At 38.7% G+C, this 21904-nt stretch overlaps 1 long non-coding RNA gene across 1 annotated transcript; it reads right to left on the bottom strand.

Annotated features, from left to right (window-relative positions):
• Window positions 1–203: 203 nt before the first annotated feature.
• LOC125243761 lies at window positions 204–5709 on the bottom strand. The gene is made up of 4 exons (XR_007179115.1): window positions 5517–5709; window positions 2959–3091; window positions 2648–2782; window positions 204–1159 (listed from the first exon to the last, which is right to left on the bottom strand). It is a non-coding gene; the product is annotated as an uncharacterized LOC125243761 (long non-coding RNA).
• Between the last annotated feature and the right edge of the window lie 16195 nt (window positions 5710–21904).

Raw genomic sequence — 21904 nt, 5'->3', positions numbered from 1 at the left:
AACCCTGGCCATCCATCACACTAACCATTAGCAATATGCTCTTACACTATCACAATTAATGATCACTTAATTCAGAAGAACTCGAACAATATGAAAATTACAATCGTGGCTTGCTGTCAGATGGTATAGTCCTCAAAGGGCATTTCAGTACATATTCCACACAAAGAATGTTCTTGTTACAATTTATCATTCTGATAATTTTATTTAGTTAACATTATCAACTAACATTTAGAATTGGAAATACTTTTTTAACAATCATCAACAGTTTCAGTTGTGACTTTTATAAAAATCAGTTGAATAAGTGAAAATATGAATAAATTCAAATACATTTACATTCATTATTGTCACTACAGCATATACACAAGTATCAAAGTGAAAGTCTTGGATGCAATTATGTTGCGACAGGAAAGACCAGAACCCACAAAACACTATCTGCATAGTATTCATGTAATGCACAATATTCTCAGATATACATTACTATAAAAATGCCCAAGTACATATACAGAATACACGTGTAAAATTCATATATATTTTAAATGAAAAAAATGATCATTTGAACAGTTCCTGTTGCAATACAAAGTGGCAAAACAGTGACTGTGTGGGTACATTATGTGGTAATGGAGTGCAATATTAGAATTTACAGGGATAGTCCACCCAAAATCATTTAAATTCTCTCACCATTTAATCACCTTTACCATCAATGACTTTCTTTCTTCACATAAAGACAAAGGTTTTTAAGAAAATAATCCAGTGAGTCCATATAATAAGTGGATTGTAACCCATGCATGTATGACAGTTGGTCTTCGATTGTTAACAGTTAAATGAATTTAAATTATTAGTATTTTTCTTATGTACTGTTTCACTTTAGAAGACATTGATTCATTCACTGGGGTCGCATGGATTACCGTCACAGTCGCTGTGTGGTTTTTCACTGTTTAGGACTTAATATGTGTTTAGATCTGTATAAAGAAATGAATATGCATCTGGGGCGGCATGAGGGTGAATAAAATATGTGAGAATGTTTATTTTTGGGTGAACTATCCCCTTAACATTCATATGCTGTTGGTATGTACAAAATAAGATTCTTGTCTGATGGGGACAGTGAAACTCTGGTACTACCACTCCATCCTCTGGGTCAGCATCAGAAATACCTCTCCACCTGAAAAAGCAAAAGCAAGTACTTGTATTGATTTTTTACACTAAAAAAATAATGACTTGCAGCAAGTATCCAGTATCCTGATAGTAATGATGATTATACCTTTTTTCTCTTTCTTCAGTGCTTATTCACAGCAGTTTGAATGACTGAAAGAATGTTTCAGTAACATCACCTTTAAAGCAAACTCAGGCCCGGCGATCTCAAATAGAGACAAGAGATCATCTGAATGATGATGATGATGATGAGGCTACTTTTAGAATTAAATTAATATTTTCATCATTCAGATCATCACAGAAGGGGCTTGAGATCGCTGGGCCTGGTATGTGCTATTTGCAGCGTGTTATTTGTTGTGGACTTTTGCAGCGCATGTGTTGTCAAACTGATGAAGATGTTTTCTTTATTTGCTCGTGTTTTTTCTATTTGCATGTGTTTTCTTCATTAGCAGCGCACTGAGCTCTCTCGGCCACCGTAACTTACAATATCCCAAATGTTTCCAACTATTTGTAAATCATGAGAAAATTGCAATTTTAACCAAGGCTCCGGGACGTGTGAGGAGTCGCCTGTCAATTGCGTCATACCCGCGTTACCCTCGGTTTCCGGTTTTATTTTGTAGAAACCATGGAAACACCAAAGACGCTTTAATATTTACATGTTTTAATAGACAAGGGAACAAATGTTTGGTTACATTTATAGACAGAAAACTATTGTTTTATAGCTCGATACAGTTAGTCTTATTGTTTAAATCTAATTTTCTTGATTTTTTGCGAGTACCATGCTTTACCATGCCTCAGAGAAAAACACTGTTTTGTCAAGTAGCTAACATAGCATAATCAGATGCAGCTTTATTTTTAGTAACAGTAATACAGCATTTCTCCATTATACAATTTGTTTTAAAATTAATTGCATGCCGTTTATCAACACAAGACATCCAGCATTTAATATGATATTCTAAAGAGAGGATTATAGGCTACTTTATGTCAAAATGATTGATTTATGACCCCCCATAAAATATCCCCCCACCCCTCCCTCCCACCCCTCCCACCGGACTGGACACCTGTTTGTACACCTGTTTTTGTCCTCCCCCCACTACCGCACTACCCCTCCCTATTACCCCTACTAAGGAATTTATGACTGTGTTTTGGACTTTGTGTGTTTTTGAAGTGAAAATGTTTGAAAACGGTGCTTAAACTTTAAAATGTAAAACAGTGTATTGGGGTGTCAGGCATTGGGTTTTTTAAGGGATGTTTTTATTAAAGAAAGTTATTTCACATATTTAAATGTTTTTAAAAGACATTAACGAATTGTACAAACACAAAGACAATTTAAAAATGTTGTTAGATTTTCTGAAACAAAAGTATAAAACAAGTGCACTAAGTAACATTAAGCACATTAAGTATATCAAGCAATAGCTGTTAAAATACAAATGATTTTAAAAGCGAAAAACATTTCTAACATTTACTTTTAAAGTTTTTAACAATAAATATTTCTTACTGCTCTGTGAAACACGTCCTTTCTCATCCCTGTCAAATTCAGAATGAAATCAGAACGGCCTGTGAAAACGCTCCCGAGTCTCCGCCCCTAACACGCCTCCAAACATCGACGTCATCCGCCCCTAACAGGGCCCACCTCAATGCCGAAAGATAGAATGTATATTTAAAAAGGACGTTAATTAATTAATTAAACAGAAAATTTTAACAAAAGTATCAAACAAACGCATTATCATTAAGTATATTAAATAGTGTTGTTAAAAGACAAAAGACTTTTAAAAAGCAAAAACATTTCTAACAATAAATATTTCTTACTGCTCTGTGAAACACATCCTTTCTCTGCGTCGTCAGATACAGAATGAAGTCAGAACGGTGAGTGAAAACGATCCCGAGTCTCCGCCCCAACACACCTCCAAACATCGACGTCATCCGCCCCTAACAGGCCCACCTCAATGCCGAAAGATAGAATGTATATTTAAAAAAGGACGTTAATTAATTAATTAAACACAAGATTTTAACAAAAGTATCAAACAAACGCATTATCATTAAGTATATTAAATAGTGTTGTTAAAAGACAAATGACATTTAAAAAGAAAAAACATTTCTAACAATAAATATTTCTTACTGCTCTGTGAAACACATCCTTTCCCAGCAAGCAATTTTATGTCTATTAGACGTCTAATAGCCGTCAAAACATTGCCCGGCCGTCTAGGCTAAAACAAGGCAAAATTTGGGCTGTCAGTGAAAATCTAATAGACGTCTAACCATAACCCAAAAATAGACTAGTCATCAATTAGACGACTATTAGACGACTACATATATATGTCTAATAGACGGTGAATATCGATCTAGGCTAAAATAAGGCTGAATTTGGGCTGTCGGTGAAAATCTAATAGACGTCTAACCATGGGCGTCGGAAGCAAAAAAAATGTGGGTGGGTCCTCCCTCCAATTATATATATATATATATATATATATATATATATATATATATATATATATATATATATATATACACATACATACATACATAGGTAGATAGATAGATAACAATGCCAATCAATCGGTAGTTATTGATTTTTTTCAATTGAACAACGAGACACAAACCTTTACATTCAATCGCGTTTTTTGATCCCATTTATTTTCACACATTGATCACACAGTGCATACAAAGTTTAGTCCCAAAGTGCGCACAACTGGAGAGTTACATGATTACCTTTGATTTCGCTAGATAGAAAAGAAGCTGGGCCGTACTCAGGGTTTTATATTTATCGAGGTCACAAAATGTATTATGCTAGGGGGTTCGGGGGCATGCTCCCCCGAGAAAATTTTGATTTCCTTGGTGTACATATATGCATTTTTAAGACGTTTTAAGGCCAACAAATTGGATAACAATAGCTTTAACCATGTCAACAAATACATAGCCTACATGCATGCACAGTTTTGAGGCAGATTTAATCGCATGTTTGGTAATTCCATGACTATTCACCATCATTATTACCTCAGAATAATGATGGTGCATGCCCGTAGTTTCTTTAGCGCTTTAGTTAAACTATAATAAAGTAATATGCAGCGCGCGCCGGCGCATTTGCGCGAGCAATTCTTGAGTTCGCGCTTCGTGCACAGTAGACTATAGCCTAACGGCTGATTGGAGTTTTACTGGCATAGCCTGACAACATCTCATCTGACCACAGTTCACTGTTGTTCAGCTGAAGCTACCTTTTCCGGCGCTGAGGCGAAGTCGGAATGCGCGTCTGAAAAGTGTCCCGTTTGTTGTGGTCGTAAAGAGACATTTCTTTATAAACGCAGCTTTTTACTTGGCGATGTTTAAAAAAATATTTTTATTTTTGGTATTTTTTATGATCTGTTGGTGGTTTGTGGAGTAGCATCACCGGGGGGATTAGACAAATGCTGAATTAGAGACGGTAAAAGTGAGTGGGTCCAATATCATTGGTCTTAAAAAGTGGGTGGGTCTTGTCCCACCCACATACAATGGTTCCGACGCCCATGCGTCTAACCATAACCCAAGAGTAGACTAGTCATCAATTAGACGACTAATAGACAACTACATATTTATTATGTCTAATAGACGGTTAATACGGGTCTAGGCTAAAATAAGGCAAAATTGGGGCTGTCAGTGAAAATCTAATAGACGTCTAACTATAACCTAAAAATAGACTAGTCATCAATTACACTACTAATGAATGATTACATCTATACATGCAATAGACAACTAAATAATGACTAAAGGATTCTTTTCACTTAAATATAACAGGTTCTCATAAATGACAATCCGTCCAAACAAATTAAATATAAAAGGTTTTATTTAGAAAAAGAACTCAAGATAATGCACAATGATAAAAAAATTACAAATACAATACAAATAAACATTAAAAGAAAATTACAACGTGTAACAATAAAAATATAAAACACTGACAAAAAAAAGTCAAATAAAAAATGTTAACAATATTTTTTTGGTTTATAAAACAAGCTGATTAATTTTCAGTTCCATAAATTCCATGTTTTATGTAAAGCACTTTGAATTACCTTGAACATTGTTGTTGAAATGTGCTATACAAAATAAACTTGCCTTGCCAAATCAAAAACTCATATTTTTATTTCATAATGATCAAAAGATTAAAAGATATACAAGGCTTCCATAACAAATAATAGTAGGGTGCACAGGTTTCATGTTTACCCCCTTGTATTTAGATAATTACAGTTTTAGGGCACAAGGAAACACATGTGCATGTATGTTAATCTAACCACGTTTTACTCTGAGTCTGCACTGTTACCCGCTAAAATGTCACGGTTCCTACACATAATGTACATAAATAATAAACACATGTCAAAATGAAAAACACAGATACTTACAAGACCAAAAGCAGGAAAGAATTTGCTTTAACATTTGCTGTTGCTTGCTCTCCGTCTCCAACAGTTGTAAAATGCGGAAATGTTTATCGCGAGATCTGGCAACAGTGATCGAGAGCTAACGTTCAAGTCTCGCGTTGCCAGTGGTCATGTCTCAGTAGAGCCACAGTTGCCATCTAGCGGTTGAGAATTGTAAATTTTTATTTAACTTTAAATTAAATACAGAATCATATATGTGTGTGGGGTATATAATTATAATTAATATATGGCTTGGCTATACCCTGATATATATATATATATATATATATATATATATATATATATATATATATATATATATATATATATATATATATATATATGATGTAGAATGTAGGATTGTGTGACAGCAAAAATATGCTGTTTCAAATATATACTTGCATATAAATGTATAAATGCAAGTATATCAAGAATCCCACAAGCTTTGTGGTCGAAAATGACTTAACACTATTTTGGTTACACTCATTGCTGGTCTGAATCAGGGCTATAGCCAAGCCGTAAAAACTAGACTATAAATTGCCTCGATTTCGCCGGGTGGACTAAAAGCAGACTACACATAGCCTATCCAATTCAGAGCTAAATCGTGACTACATATAGACCATGTCATGAAATGCCACTTAAATCTTGTAGAAATCATTGACATTGCGAACATGATGAGATATCAACCATCTCAAGCACTTCCTGTCCAAAAACTACAATAAATCAGGATTGACTATAGGTGGGCTACAAATAGCCGGTCTGACTACGAGCTAAATTGTGGCTACGCACAGCCTACACAATATAACATGTCAAAGATGTGAAATCAAACACCTTGTAATCACTGTTGACTTCACTTACATGATGCAATATCATACAACTCGCAAGTTATTTTGGCAAAAACGACATGTAACCAAAGGAAAGATTATTTTGGCTAAAAGTGGGTTACACATAGCCGGACTATATCGGGTCTATAGTTAACCGAGACGGTGAAATGACGGCTATTGCTTGCTTCTCTGCGTCGTCAGATACAGAATGAAATCAGAACGGTGAGTGAAAACGCTCCCGAGTCTCCGCCCCTAACACACCTCCAGACATCGACGTCATCCGCCTCTAACAGGCCCACCTCAACACCAGAGCGATAGATTGCGCATGCGTCTTTCTTACGGAGGGGATGTTTAAAAACGGTTAAGCGGTGTGTATAAATGTAAGATACGAGACTTGTGATTTTACGTAAACAGAATACTAATCTGTAACAATGGCTGAAGCATCTCTACCTAAAACTCCTGAGAGAAGCATTGATGATGCAATGGGAGATCTGTCTCTTGCACCAAGGAAACCTTTCAGAGGACCGTGTTTGTCCAAATTCCTGCATAACAACGCGGACCGAGTCAGATATGACTTTCATTTGTCGGGCAATCGCGTGTGTACGTACGACTTCAACAAGATTAGCCGCGAGGTCAAATTAATCAATGTGGATAATGACGAGAGATTTACAACGAACTCAACAGACGACCCCGATCTGCTTTTCACAGAAAATGATTGGATTCTGTTTTACACACAAGTGTGGCGCGATCTGAAAGAAGGACGCGACGAACCGTTGTTCATCGCTGAATGGAAAGGGGTAACCATGGGGACAAGATACATGTCACGATCATTACTGGGAGTGCCCTTGTCTGCCACCAGAGGGTACTCCAACCCTGACTGTTTACATCCTGGACTTTGGTTTTCACCCCACGAACTACATTACCCATAACTCATTATCCTTGTTTCATTGCACCCAGCTGTTTTGTGTTGTTCAATTAGTGTCTGTCTATTTATACCTGGTTTGTCTCTGTTTTTGTCATGGTGTCTTCATTCATGTTGCCTGAGTCTCTGTTTTGGTTTACTTTGTGTTTTGTTCATTTTGTTTGGACTGTCTACCTGGATTTTTTGACTATTGACTGGTTTATGGATTGGGCCATTCCACCGAATCGGTGCCATTTCTGTCCCCAGGACATTTTATGTATAAATATGCATGAAAATGAACTCTAAAATATATTTTATTATTAAGCAAAGTGTCCTAAACATTAATCTAACTGCAAATTTAAAATATATAATTTAAAACATTATTAAAAACTACTGAGAATACTAAAAAATAGCATGTGTTACATGTCCCCGCTAACTAAATCTAAACTTTATCATGAAATATAATCATTAAAATCTTGCAGAAATCTTATTATTTTTGCATTGTTGTGTTATGCTGCGTTCACGTCACCTCGTATTTACCGGAATCTTGAAATGACAACACGTGACGTTATATTCGGAGCTGTTCACGTCCTTTTGGTCCTTGGACTGGGAATTATGCGTTTCCATGGCACCACTATCAACGCCTAAATGAATCTACAGTGGTCAGGTGGTACAAGCGCCCACGTGGTACATCTGGGAGCTTTCAGAAAACTCCCAGCTTACAAGCTGTAACTACGATCTCTACGAGGACGTGAATGCTTTTTACAAGCTAGAATCTCGTAACTACAGGAATTACAAGGCCGCGTGAACGCACCTTTACTCCATATACCATCTATGCTAAACAAAAATAAATTTCATAAAAAAATCCATAATATGTTATATAAAATACACATTTTAGTCGTGTCCCCAGGTTTTCACTCAGTCCTGTTACCCTCACACATTTCTCCCTCTAAAAAACTTGGAACATTCCACAAGACACATTTTCAACAGGAAGTTGCATCATCTGGATCTTACTAGGGCTGTCGCGATAACCGCAATTTCGTAATACCGCGCTTTTGACGAGCCAACCGCAGAACACTGCAAAAACCGCAGCAACCGCGATATTTGCATGTTTTCTATTTTTTGAAAGGCTATGTCCTTCTCGTTTTCCACTTCATACACATGTACTAAATATTAAATAAGGTAACAATGATAGCATAATGTGTACCATGGTGATTTGTAAAGAGGCAGATGTGCACTAAACAAGCCTAAACAGACAGTGAATGTGAGAGAGATCGACTGAGCGTGTGCGATTACCTGCGTCTGTCCTTCAGGCCGAGACATATATTCGTGAAAAAAAGTTGTCGTGTCCAAGGATAGCGAAATCTCTGCCTTAGCATCGAAGCATTACTGGTCAGCTGAGCCTTATAAAGTGGCGCTCAACGTTAAAATGATTTCAACAGCTTGTTTCATTTCATCTCTCTTTTGAATGAATCTGCGTTTTTGAACGTGCAGTTGAATGAACGGTTTAAAGACTCAAAGACAGTCCCTTGCCGCCACCTTGTGTCACAACAATGTAACTGCACTGAGTGACAGCCCGTCTAGAACGCGCAGAGATGAGTAACGTTAGTTCTGCTTATACTCGTGAAATATCAGCAGAAAGTCTTGTTTAGTCAGATTCGAGGATCGAAACTAACTATTATACATACAACAATAGCTCTACCATCTTATTGTCAGGTTTATGTTCTGTTTTGTAGACCCTTATTTTGACATTCTCTTTACTTCAATGCTCTATTTAGTTTCGTTATTGAATATGACCTCTCTCTCTCTCTCTCTCTCTCTCTCTATATATATATATATATATATATATATATATATATATATATGGCGGTAATACCGCATATCGCGCTATTGAGCCACTCAAAAATACCGCAAGGGAAATTCCTTAACCGCGACAGCCCTAGATCTTACGCAGGCCATAAGAAGACCAAAAGTAAGTTCTCTCATTTTAATTTCTGTATATTTGATGAAATTGCAACTATGACTGAGAAGTTCAATCTCAACGTACTGTCCTGTTATCTAAATTATTTCTTAGATGTTATTTGTTTATTTTAAAAATATTAACTTTAGATAAGTCACTAGTATTTGCTTAGTGTCCTCATTATATTAGCATGTACGCCATGTGTCCATATGTCATGTATTTTATCATTTTTGCTTAAAAACTCAATCCTGTTACTTTCAGTCCTGTTACTCATATGAAAAATAACAGCCATGGCATGCTGCAAGGGAAGGAGTGAAACACACCAGCAACCCTATCTTTTTCCCCCTTTTTTGTCTTTCCTTCCCTCCCTCTCCCCCCTCTCTCTTTTCCTTGCTCTCCTTCTTTCTCTTTCCACCTCCTTCACTGTAATGTACTACTAGCACATAGAACATCCCTTCAACACAGAAATCTCACTCACACACATGCACACACGGCCATGAACACACTCTTTTTCTCACACACATACACACACATATGGACACTCAGTCCTGTTACCCAGCGTTCAGTCCTGTTACAAAGTGCTCAGTCCTGTTACTAAATTTATATATTTTTCTAGAAAAATAAAGTTAAACCACTGTTTTTATCAGTTTTGTCTGATCCATCATTTACACAATTGTTAAATAAATTAAATTATTTAAAAACATATAAACTTGATGCTTTTGTCTTCTTTTAAATGAGAAAATTGTTTTGCGTTTTTTATTAAAATACACCTTGCCTTAATATAAAGTGATTTTTTTTGTCACAAATATCAGTTATTTGAACACATAATCAACCATTTCTTCAAAATAAACACTTTCTTGAGGTGAATACAAAGGAATGAACTCACATGCTTTTAAACATGATTTTTAAATGGCACGTGAGTTTTGGTAACAGGACTGAGAAAACATGCATCCATCTTCTGCGTTGAAACCTTGTAAAAAATTAAATAAAGTTGCCTGAGATTGACCAATACACATTTTGAAAAGTTAAAAATGTGTAGTATTAGATTCAGTGTTGAAAAAAGAAGAAAAATAATGTTTAATTTTGAAGAGTTACAACAGGCAAATGGCACCCATTCGGTGGAATGGCCCGATTACGTTTCTGGATTTCCCCAATAAATACCTGCAATTGGACCTACCCTGTTTGTCTTCGTGTGTGCCGTGACAATACAGGCTACTCGGAGATCATATCAACAAATATGCGGATGACTATGTTTATATCCTCTGCAGTGATTTTGGAAAGGGGCTGCCTGAATGTTCATGGCCTGTATCAGAGGCCGATCACCTGAAATACTACGACCTTAAATTCATGTTCCAGTGGAAAGATATACATGTGTTGGAGGACATTTTTGCTAAAATAGACCAATTGTTTAAGTGGTGCGATGCGTTTGAAAAGTATAACGGTATCAAAGTAAAACTGTTTCACCCTGAATGGTGCGTACCTACCAGGCGCGGCGTTCAGAGTGTAGCTCCGCCTACATTTTACAACCATTAATATAGTCACGGAAGGGAGGGTCTACATCATTCAAGCATTATGTCTCAAGAGAGCGCACCTGCTACTTCACCTCTTAGCCCTGTGGCTGGACCGTCACCAACATCGGTGAGCGGATGTCATCAGAGACCCGACTTCTGGCTAAGCAAGCTCTGTACCGAACTGGGTTATCATAACCTGTCTTTCCTCGCAAACTACGGAGCTACCGGACACATCTCTGCCCCCTCTGCTGAGTCTGACATAACCCTTGATGAATCAGACGGTTGTTTGGGTATTGAAGGGATTAAACTTATTAAAGCGGTGATTGTTGTGCTCCTGGAACATCTGATTGACAAAAAACTTAAGACGGAATGCGACGGATGCGCTGTGGACCATCCATCGCAGACAAGACACTCATGTCTGTATGAACCCTCTGCTTATTATTTTTACAGTGTTTTTAACGAAATAACCAAAACTCTGTTCATACCTGAATTAAAAAAACATTCTGGCACGTGCGTTGAGAGCGTTCGGTTTAACACCACATCTACAGAGAATTCAAGGATCTGCTGAGACTGTTTTGTGCGAACTCGGATGAAATGTACATACAGGAACAACTGGCCTCTCTGAGACAGAAACTTGTGGACGAGACCTGTGAGCAGATTGTTTATGACGCAGTTGATGCCTGGAAAACAGCCACACCTGCTTCTACACCTGAGACCGAGTCGCTGTGAGATGGGGAACCTCTGCTGCTGTTCTACATGGTTGATGTAGACACTTCTTTAAACAACGTATGAAATGGCAAATATCCAATTTACTGCACAAAGTGATTGATGACACAACATGTAACGATACAGATGATAAACGTTTAACGCAATTAAAGAATCAGATGTGTATAGTGAGAAGATTATCGGACGAATGGAATAATATAACAAACATGTCTATTGCTTCTGGTTGTGATCCTTGTATTATTATCAAAAATATTCTCGAGATGATGCCTGAAAATGCTGAATCGCTTAAGTTAGGTAACATACTATGTATTTGTATCTACTTATGTAACCGACGTATGTTCTGAACTAATGTCAAGAAATGAGCCTGTTGATGTTTGTAAAATTATTAACACATCGGCTGAATACATGGATAAAAATTTTGTAACGTGTATGAAATTTCTGTGTTTTCTGGACAACATATAATTTTGTGTGAAATGTACCCTTTTTCCCTACATGCTTTGAAAATAAAAACGCTGTTTGATGTAAACGTCTGGTCATTATTTTGTGGAAAGAGGCGGGGCAACATGAGTGAATTCATGAAGAAAATATATTACGACCCAACAAATCCAGGTGCTTTGGGTGGCAAAAGCAGATTAAAGCAAGCGGTACTACATGAATATGGTGTACGTTTAAAAGACAAAGATGTAGCTGATTGGTTGTCTACTCAGGATACGTATACATTGCATAGAACGGCTCCAATAAAATACAAACGCAACAGAGTCGTGGTGTTCGGGAAAGATCACCAATTTCAGGCAGATCTAGTAGACATGAGCGCTTATTCAAAGGAGAATGATAACATCAAATTCTTATTGACGTGTATAGATGTATTTAGCAAATATGCATGGACTAGAGTGTTAAAGAACAAAACGGGGCAGGAGGTGTCTAAAGCGTTTGAGTCTATATTCAAAAAAGATAAAAGAATTCCTCTCAAGATTCAAACCGATAAGGGGGCAGAATTCTTAAATAGACATTTTAAACAATTAACAAAAAAGTATAACATACATCATTTTACTACAGCCAGCGATTTAAAAGCGAGTGTGGTCGAGCGATTTAATAAAACATTGAAAGGACGAATGTGGAGGTATCTAACGGCTGTCAATTCCAAGCGCTACTGCGACATATTACAGGATCTGACTGATGGATACAATTCTAGCTATCACAAATCTATACGGATGAGACCTTTGGACGTGTGTAAAGAGAATGAGTCAATTGTGTTTAACAACTTATATGGGGATCTGCGTAAAGAAAAACCTGTTTTTAAATTTAAAATAGGGGATGTGGTTAGAGTGTCTAAAGTCAGAAATGTATTTTCTAAAGGTTATGAGCAGAATTATACGGAAGAATATTTCACAATAGCTGCGTGTATACCTCGACAACCTCCCGTATACAAAATACAAGATTACGATGGTGAAATAATCGAAGGAACGTTTTATGAGCAAGAACTACAGAAAATTATTGTAAGCGCAGATAAATCATTTAAAATAGAAAAAATTCTAGACAAGAAACGGCGCGGAAAGTCTATGATTGTACTTGTTAAATGGTGGGGGTGGCCTTCAAAATTTAACAGCTGGGTGCCTGAAAAACAGGTGGTGGACTTACAGAGACCCTTAAAGACGTAGATAACTTATGGCACGTATCATTTATGCTACAGTATCATCATGGAAGAGGAGGGGTTTTACATTACGCTACCTTGCAACGCCTCGAGGGTCGTATATCCCGAAAACAGTATCTCTAATTACAGAACGAGACTATCTAGGACAATTAATTTAAAGGGATTATGGGAGGTTGCTCTGGTTCAATTTGACTACCCTAGTTCGTGGTACGCTTTCTATCAGGAGGACGCAGCCTTCATTATCAACTGTGACCAAAGTTTACTGAAAAGCGAAGAAGAACATTATAATGCTAAAGAAGACATTAATATACATATTGATCATAATGTTAAAACCATACCAGTGTTACGCAATACCTTAAAGGAGGGGTATTACGAGGATGTGCCCTTTTTACTCAGAGAAATAAATGCGTCCCTCCCCCCACGTGTATATCTTGGTTACGATCATATAAAGAATAAGGTATTTCTAAAAGCTCCTCAGAATGTCTCATTGACGTTTTACGGCCAGCTGGCTATTATTCTCGGCCTCAAACCAGGTGTTTCTATAGAGACTGCGAAGAGTCTCCGTGAGAATCGAGAAGACAGAGGCGTGACAGTAGTCTACGCTCCATTTCAAGCTGATATAAGAGCAGGTTTTTACACCTGTTTCGTTTATACAGATATAATAGAGTACCAATCAGTGGGTGATGCTTATGTGCCTTTATTAAGCACGGTACATTTAGACTGCGAGCCTAACAAGAGCGTAAGTGTTCGGTACGATAAGCCGCACTACGTGCGCGTAAATAAAAGCAGCATCACAGAAGTTTCCATTGAGGTAAAAGACGATCGAAACCAGGACATTCGGTTCACCTACGGAAAGGTAACGGTTAAACTACACTTTAGACCCGTGAAGCAGCATCAGTTTTAAATGGCGTACCTCGCTCAGTACAAAATGGACCCTGAAAGTTATATAGCATACTATCAGAACCAGGCTGGGAACGGTCTGCTGGGGTGGGGGCGTAATGTACGGATCGGGATTTGCAGGAATTGGTGGTGTTTTTAAAAATCTATTTAGAATGGCTCTGCCATTCTTAAAAAGAGGTTTCAGTATAGCTAAACCTCATCTAAAAGCGGCAGCAAAAAATATAGTCAGTGACGTCGTCACCACAGCTCTGACAAAATCTTATAATACTGATAACAAAGGACAGAACGGTAACGGATTAATGGTTATGACGCGTAAAAGATTCAAGCCCCCAGGGACCAGGATGAGAAGGGGGAGTGGCCAACGTGTTAAGAAGTCCAGACGGTCTGGTAAAAAACGATCATTTGCCAGGCGGACACAAAGGGCTCGTGTGAAACGGGTGAAAAAAACTACTAAACTTAAAAGATCTCTGAACACTATTTTTTAAAAATGTCTTTATTGCATTGTATGTCAGAAGAATGTGTTAAATCGGAGCTGGATCTATTCGCCCTGCCTTTAACACAAACTGCGATTGAAAGACATAACTACGTGGAAATTCTCCCATTATCGGCTATTACGGATACATCACCATTAGAATTTTTTATCGCGGGCACGGGTGAAGATTATCTTGATCTGAATAATACGCTCCTATACACACGCGTCAAGATAACAAATCCTGACGGATCAGATATTCCTGACGGTGCACCTGTCGGACTCGTGAATTATCCAGGAGCATGTATTTTCTCCCAGGTTGATGTGTCTTTAGGAGATCGTCTAGTCTCACAGAGCTCCAATACGTATCCCTATAGATGTATCATCGAAGCTCTTATGAATTTTGGTAAAGATACTCTGGAAAGCACCTTCACAGCAGGCCTCTTTTACAAAGACACAGCCGGATCCATGGATGCCACAGATCCGGGGGGCCAGAACGCCGGCTTGACAAAGAGGGCAGCATTCACAAATGCAAGCACCGTTGTAGAATTATTAGCTCCGATTCATTCAGATATATTTTTTCAGCCTAAGTTACTCATTTCGGGAGTCGACGTAAGACTTAAAATGACCCGTGCAAAAGATGAATTTTGTCTGATGGCCGGTGACGACGTCGCTTATAAACTCGATATAGTATCTGTGTCCCTTTTTGTAAAAAAGGTCACCGTCTCGCCACCTGTTCACCTGGGGCACGCTCAGGCCCTTTTATCTGCAACTGCGAAATACGCGATTGAGAGGGTGTCCGTTAAGAATCTGTCTATACCGGCTGGTGCGCGCGTCTCTAATCATGAGAATCTATTCCTAGGTACAGTACCAAAATCTATCATTCTGGCCATGACGGACAACGCTGCTTTTTCAGGGGCATACGACAGAAATCCTTTTGCTTTTAAAAATTTTAATCTGGAATTCCTGGCGCTTTGTCAGGACGGGGTACAGATTCCATCGCGTGGTTCCTTTCAACCGCAATTCGACAACGGATCAGCAGTAAGAGAATTTTATCAGCTGGCTTTAGCTACAGGGAAGCATCTTAAAAATCAGTCCCTGGCTATAGACAGAGAGGATTTTCTTCATGGGTACACGCTTTATGCATTTAACTTGACTCCTGATGAAGAATGCGGTCATCACGTCTCCCTAATCAGAACGGACAACATCCGTCTGGAAGCGCGCTTCAGAGGGCCCCTCAGACATACCATAACTATTATAGCTTATGCTATTTATGATTCTGTTATTGAAATTTCAAACCGGAGACAAGTGCTTGCGGACTACTATTATTGAAAATGAATACGGTGCAGTTGACGAGAATAATAGACAAGATGGTATGCAACACTAATTTCTTAGGAGTTCTACCGTGCGATCATATCCCCAAAGCACAGATAAAGGATTTACCCTTATTTTTTATAGCGAATACAGATCCGTCACACAGACCGGGTATGCATTGGATCGCTATTTACGTAGACAGAGAAGGTGTAAGCTATTTTTTCGACAGCTTCGGAAATAGACCAGACTCTATTCGTTTCCCTCTAGCCTTCCAAGATTTCCTAAAAAACAATTCCTCCCGTATCCTGCATTCTAACAAGCAAGTGCAGAATGACTTTGCAGACACCTGCGGACAACATTGTGTGTTTTTTCTGTATCATATATTAAAAGGATATGATTATGATGATATTATGAATATGTATTATGATGATTTATTTAAAAATGACAAAATGGTTTCTCTCTTTGTGAAAAAATTGAAACCGGTTATCTGTAGTGATAAGACCTTTAAATGTATACAGTGTGTGCAGTCTGGGCATATGTTTCAATCTTCACCCGGGTCTCTTGTAGGTGCTCCTCTTTTAATAGATTCGATTGTTCGTCTAACGTGATGATTGCTTATTGTCGAGAAAGGGATATTTAAATTTGCAAATGCCTCCAGAAATTCCTGCCACCCCTCTGGTCTGCGATCATCACGAATATGGTGAGGCTGTGTTATATGTTTCAGTAGATCTAACATATGCGATCCTTCAATCGTTTTTCCTTTAAAAACAAATTCTCCAGAGTCTGTCCATGAAGACAACTGCTTGGCTTTGGACATTTTATCCATGATGTATTTGATATTTTTTAGACTCCTCTGCGGTACATTGCTTAACACCTCATTTACGACCTCGTCCCCAGCTACGTCACCATCATTACGGATGGCAGCCGTTTCAGTATGCATTGCCTCATCAGAGGGCTCGTGCTGAGGTAATTTAAGGGTTAAGATATTGCTTTCCATGTCACCATGCTTCACTAAATTTAAAAACCTCTGTAAAGCATTAGTATAAAGCTTAGCTTTTTCGTGTGAATTCAGATCGTCCCTCTGTAATATATTCCGTATAGTGTTATCCAAGCTATCTTCCACAACATTGTGAATAGACTCACGGGGCTGCCCCATCCTCAATTTATCCATCTGCTGTTTAGACACTACATACATTTTTTCAGCATGGTCCATACTTATTGTCTAGATGTTATCAAACTAGAAATAAATGGAATGGCCACGCTTAAGAGGGGTAGAAGAAATCCACCTCTTTGATTAATCATGCGCCTTTTTCTCTTGACATCAATTTTTTTATTAGCTACGTATTTAATTTCGTTTTTTCTCTTTTTTAATCTTCTGTGCTGACTAGGTGTTAATGGTATTATGCCGTGAAGAATATTAAGAGCTACCTCACACAGCGAAAGAACAAATCCGTCAGAAGCTGATTGTAAAATAAGATGTCTCTGTTTAGGACTCGCTTTATATAGAGCTTTTAACAGAGGTAGGTTTCTGGATAGTCTCGAACTCATAACGTCTCACCGTTTCCTTTTCTGCACGTACACTACAGGACACTCCGACAGTAAATCCGTTCTGAGTCGAAATTTCTCAGGTGTATCCGTTTTATAGTCTATTAGTAAATATCCATAGGGACGTCCGGTAGCGTCTTTGTACGCATCTATAAAAAACTTAGACTCCCCGGGGTACATCTGTCTCCCTAAAAAACGTATTTGTTGTTTATCTCGTGGGTTTTTAAAAATAATTAAATAACTGGCGTTGAGACTAATAGTACGAGTACTCTTCCCCTGGAAATACAGGTTTTGTATTAGAAATAAGGCTGAAATGGACCTGTGATGTATGTACTGCGTAAAGAGTCGTGCACGAGTAGCGCAAGCTAGCTTGTCAGGGTATGTCCATTGTATTAGAGCTACTGAATCCGACACAAACGAGAAATGTTTTATCACATAACCGTTCCCGAATATAAACCGTGCAAAGTCCTCCGGTTCACTCACCAGCTCTGTTATTGGCAATTGCTCGCGAAGACAGAATCTCCCCCACAAAGAATTAAGAATTAGCTTGCTTGTGGCTCGTTTTGCTTGATTGTGAGCAATTTTGTCAATGTTCAATTCGATTCCCTCTTTTAAGAGATACGAATCAACATAAGCCTGTTTGTCAGTCTCTGTGACTACGTGTGCTGGAAACCCCGACGCCTCTTGTTTGTGTTTGAGGAATGTTTTAACGTAGTCAGTGAATAATGTGTTTGACTTCTGTTGAAAGTGCCAGACTTCGTCTATTTTCAATACGACATAGCCATGTTTGATGGCTCGCGATAGCTCGACGGAAACCCAACATCCACTTATCGCTCTTTGTTCGTCTGTGTGACTGCATCGTGCTTGATTCTCTTCCTCCGCGCACGTACGACACAGAGTGAACATTAACTTCTGACGGGTTCTGAAAGGGAGCACAGGATGATAGAGGCCTCTAGGGGGCAGCACTGTCGCCTTAATTAGACCAAAGTATTCATCAATAGGGCCAAAGTCTTTAAAAATTATGGTTGGGTGTCCTATGGGGTATGTTTTACATGATTGCATGTGGGGATATAAGGAAGTAAAATCGTAATAATGAATTTTCTGATCCTCTGTGATTTTGTGATATACCTTAAATGCGTTTGTCCTTCCCCCAAACAACGCATCTCGTGGTTTTAGTCTTTCGGGCGCTTCATATTTTTCCATAAATTTCATAACTGACGGATCGTCTTTTTTCGCTCGCTCCCATTCACATTCCCAGATTGAAACTACGTCCAAGGAATACACGTCACGCAGTGTTTGAAGCCTGTTTTCAGTCTGTCGCCTGAGATTTTCGAATGTCACTTTATGCAGAGGATGGACATCATCGGGTTTAAATTTACAATAATGAGCGTGAAAAAAACACCCTAAATATTCTAATGCCACTTTATGGTTATTATTTTCATAATATCCATCGAGATGGAATGGACCAAACTGAACTTCGCCATAATTCAGCGCGTGACGCACGTCAACATTACGACTTTCTTTAATGTACTCTAACCATTGTATCGACGCATTGGAGTACGTCTTGAACTGATTAATGTGCGCGTTGTTATGTGTTAATGCCAAAGTATCTCTGCATAGGTAGTTCGTTTTAAAAACTTTCATGCAAGTTCCAGCCAGTGTCAAACATTTGAAAGGATCAATCTGCGCGCAGTTCATGAACTCATCTCTGAACTTCATACACGCCTGTCGCAGGATAATTACGTCATTCCGGCAGTAAAATCCTAGTTCACGTCTGAAATCAAAAATTCTGTTTTGTAAAGAAATATACCACTCATCAAACCTCTCGCGATCGGAGTTACTCATCGTGTTATATCCGTAGAAATGTTTAGAAGGATACGGCCCCACATAATTCACATTCTCAGGTCTGTTGAAGTGATGGGGAAGAATCCTTTTTCACCTATGTTGAGGTCGAACGCAGAGGTGGTTTTAGACAACCCCATCGGCAGGAAGCTGAAGCTGTCTATGTAACGCTGTTTAAAAGCAGAGTCATACATGAAAATGATTTTACATCCCTGCATTAAAATTTTTGGTGCTAGACCTACTCTGGTAAAATATTCCAGCAGTATATGAGCGTCGAATCCAGAGGCATTGTGTGCAATAAACGTGTAATTAGCATATTTTGGTCATCTAAAATGCTTAATCATAAGCTCCACACAATTTGTGCCTTCTGCTGTGAACTCATCTCCGCTGTGAGTTATAGCACATGCGTAGTTCGCCACGTGTCTTCCATCTGTGTGCATTGTCTCAAGGTCATAATATATGTATTTATCATCATGTTCATCCAATTTGATAGGTTGAATGAAACACATGTGTTCGGCACCTTCCACCAAAGCTTCCTTGCAATGCACGCATTTAGAGGATGCACACTTGTGTTTTTTTTTCTTATTTGTTAAACGGTACAATCTACAGCATTTGTCACAATATTTTATAACATCACACTGTGATTTTTCACCTGATATGTACGATTGTTTATGCGTGTCGTAACAGAAGTTAGATTTGCAATATCTGAGACATTCTGCACATTGTCTATAACTCTTGGGATAGGAGTGACAATCCGAGCTGTTACACACGTTACATGCAAATTTGCATTTATGGAGTCTCCGGTCATCAAAGCCTTTATAGCAGAATGAGCATACGTAGTTGGATCCTAGGAATGCTTTCAGATTTTTTATAAGATAATAATGATCTTCATGAATATATAGATGAACAGCCTTTGGATGTAGTGCATCATAGTTTTTAAGCACTTCTAAATTTCCAGACCAATCCCTATGAAAGACAACTATTTTCACACCCAAGTGCCGTTCAAAAACAGAAATATCATTAAAACCTATCATCCTTTGTGGGTTGTACCCCGCATCTCTGTGTATATCGGACCCTATTTTTCTCAATTCCTGATCGGTGGATTTAGGATTCATGAAATATGCTAAACAGTAACTAAAACACCTATTGTCTTCGACATTTACGGGGCAGAATAAGTTCATTTTATTCCTTCTTATGACTTCATTATGAGCCAAATCTGATAATTTCCTACGTCCTCCGCCCTGTTTATCTCTTACGATAGACACTTTAAGAATCAGTTGTTCATCATTGCACACAGATTCATTACTTTGCATGGAATTTTCGATCTGATCTATGAATAAATCTGGATTGTGGTTATTATCAGGTGTTAAAACTGCGTTAATGGGGGCAGGAAGACTCTCCCCCGATAGAGACACATTAATATATCCCGTCTCACCAGCCAGCAATCTGGATAACGATACAATTTCATTTAACGCATTGTGTAGCAAGATGTTATATGCCGCCAGATCAGTAGTTGCCGTAATCTCCCTGAAATTTAGGGTTCTTTGAATTTCTACGCCATTAAATCTTTGACGCGGCGTTATGATATAGTCTTCTACATTACCTCCTTCTGTTACCAACCTACGAATTTCATCATCACTCAGTTCCATATTGCCTCCAAAGTATCGTCATTTGTCTGGCTAACTGAACCATGCCCTATCTGATCATTTTCATTATCATCCGTAGACATTTCTAACCATTAATTTTGTTCGTTTATGAGACGTTCTAGGCTGACAGGTGTATTTTCACCCGTGGCCATCAACATTTGTAGTTGATCTCTTATTAATGTACGTATCTGTTCATCATTCGTTCTAGGTCTTAATACTATTTGTTCATTATCATCGTCATCAGTATGATGTGAATGTCACGGAAAAGAAGACTGGATACAAATGCAAGTTAATATCTCTTTAATAGAGCTTCACGCCAGGTAAGTAGACAACAAACACACAGCAGCAACACAGACAGCAGGAGAGGGGTAACACAGGGACTTCGATGGGCGATGAAGTGTCCGTGATGAATGATGGTCCTGAATGGTGAGTCCGTGTGTCCGTGTGAGTATCCGTGAATGTAATCCAGAACGAGTAATCCAACGAGACAGACAGGAAACAGGGAACAGCGACGAGACTCCAATCCAGGAACAAGAAACACGAGAAACAACGGGACAACACCAGGACTTCAACAAACGATCTGACAAACATGAGACGAAAGACAAGGCATTATATAGGCAGGTGTAATGATCCACAGCTGCCGCTGATCAGCAATCAGCAGCGACGCCCACACAGAACAATCAAGTGACACATCCCAAAACCTACACACAGACAACAGTATGAGACAGCGGATTAGTGAACCGTGACAGTACCCTCCCTCCTAGGAACGCCTCACGGCGTTCCCAGAACTCCTTACCTGTTGTTTGTAATCATCAATAAGGGAGTGATCCAGAATGTCCCTAGCAGGAACCCAACTTCTCTCCTCCGGACCGTAACCTTCCCAGTCCACCAAGTACTGGAATCCGCGTCCCCTCCGCCTAGAGTCCAGAATACGATTAACCGAATAGGTTGGTTCCCCGTCTACGAGTCGCGGCGGAGGAGGAACCGGAGTAGGCGGATTAAGATGAGAACGGAAAACAGGTTTAATTTTGGACACATGAAAGGCGGGATGAATCCTCCTGTACGCCGGAGGCAATTTGAGGCG

Source organism: Megalobrama amblycephala, linkage group LG13, assembly GCF_018812025.1.
Source record: "Megalobrama amblycephala isolate DHTTF-2021 linkage group LG13, ASM1881202v1, whole genome shotgun sequence".
NCBI classification, from domain to species: Eukaryota; Metazoa; Chordata; class Actinopteri; order Cypriniformes; family Xenocyprididae; genus Megalobrama; species Megalobrama amblycephala.
The sequence above is the reverse complement of the archived record's forward strand: the minus strand, read 5'-3'. Positions and strand labels throughout refer to the sequence as shown.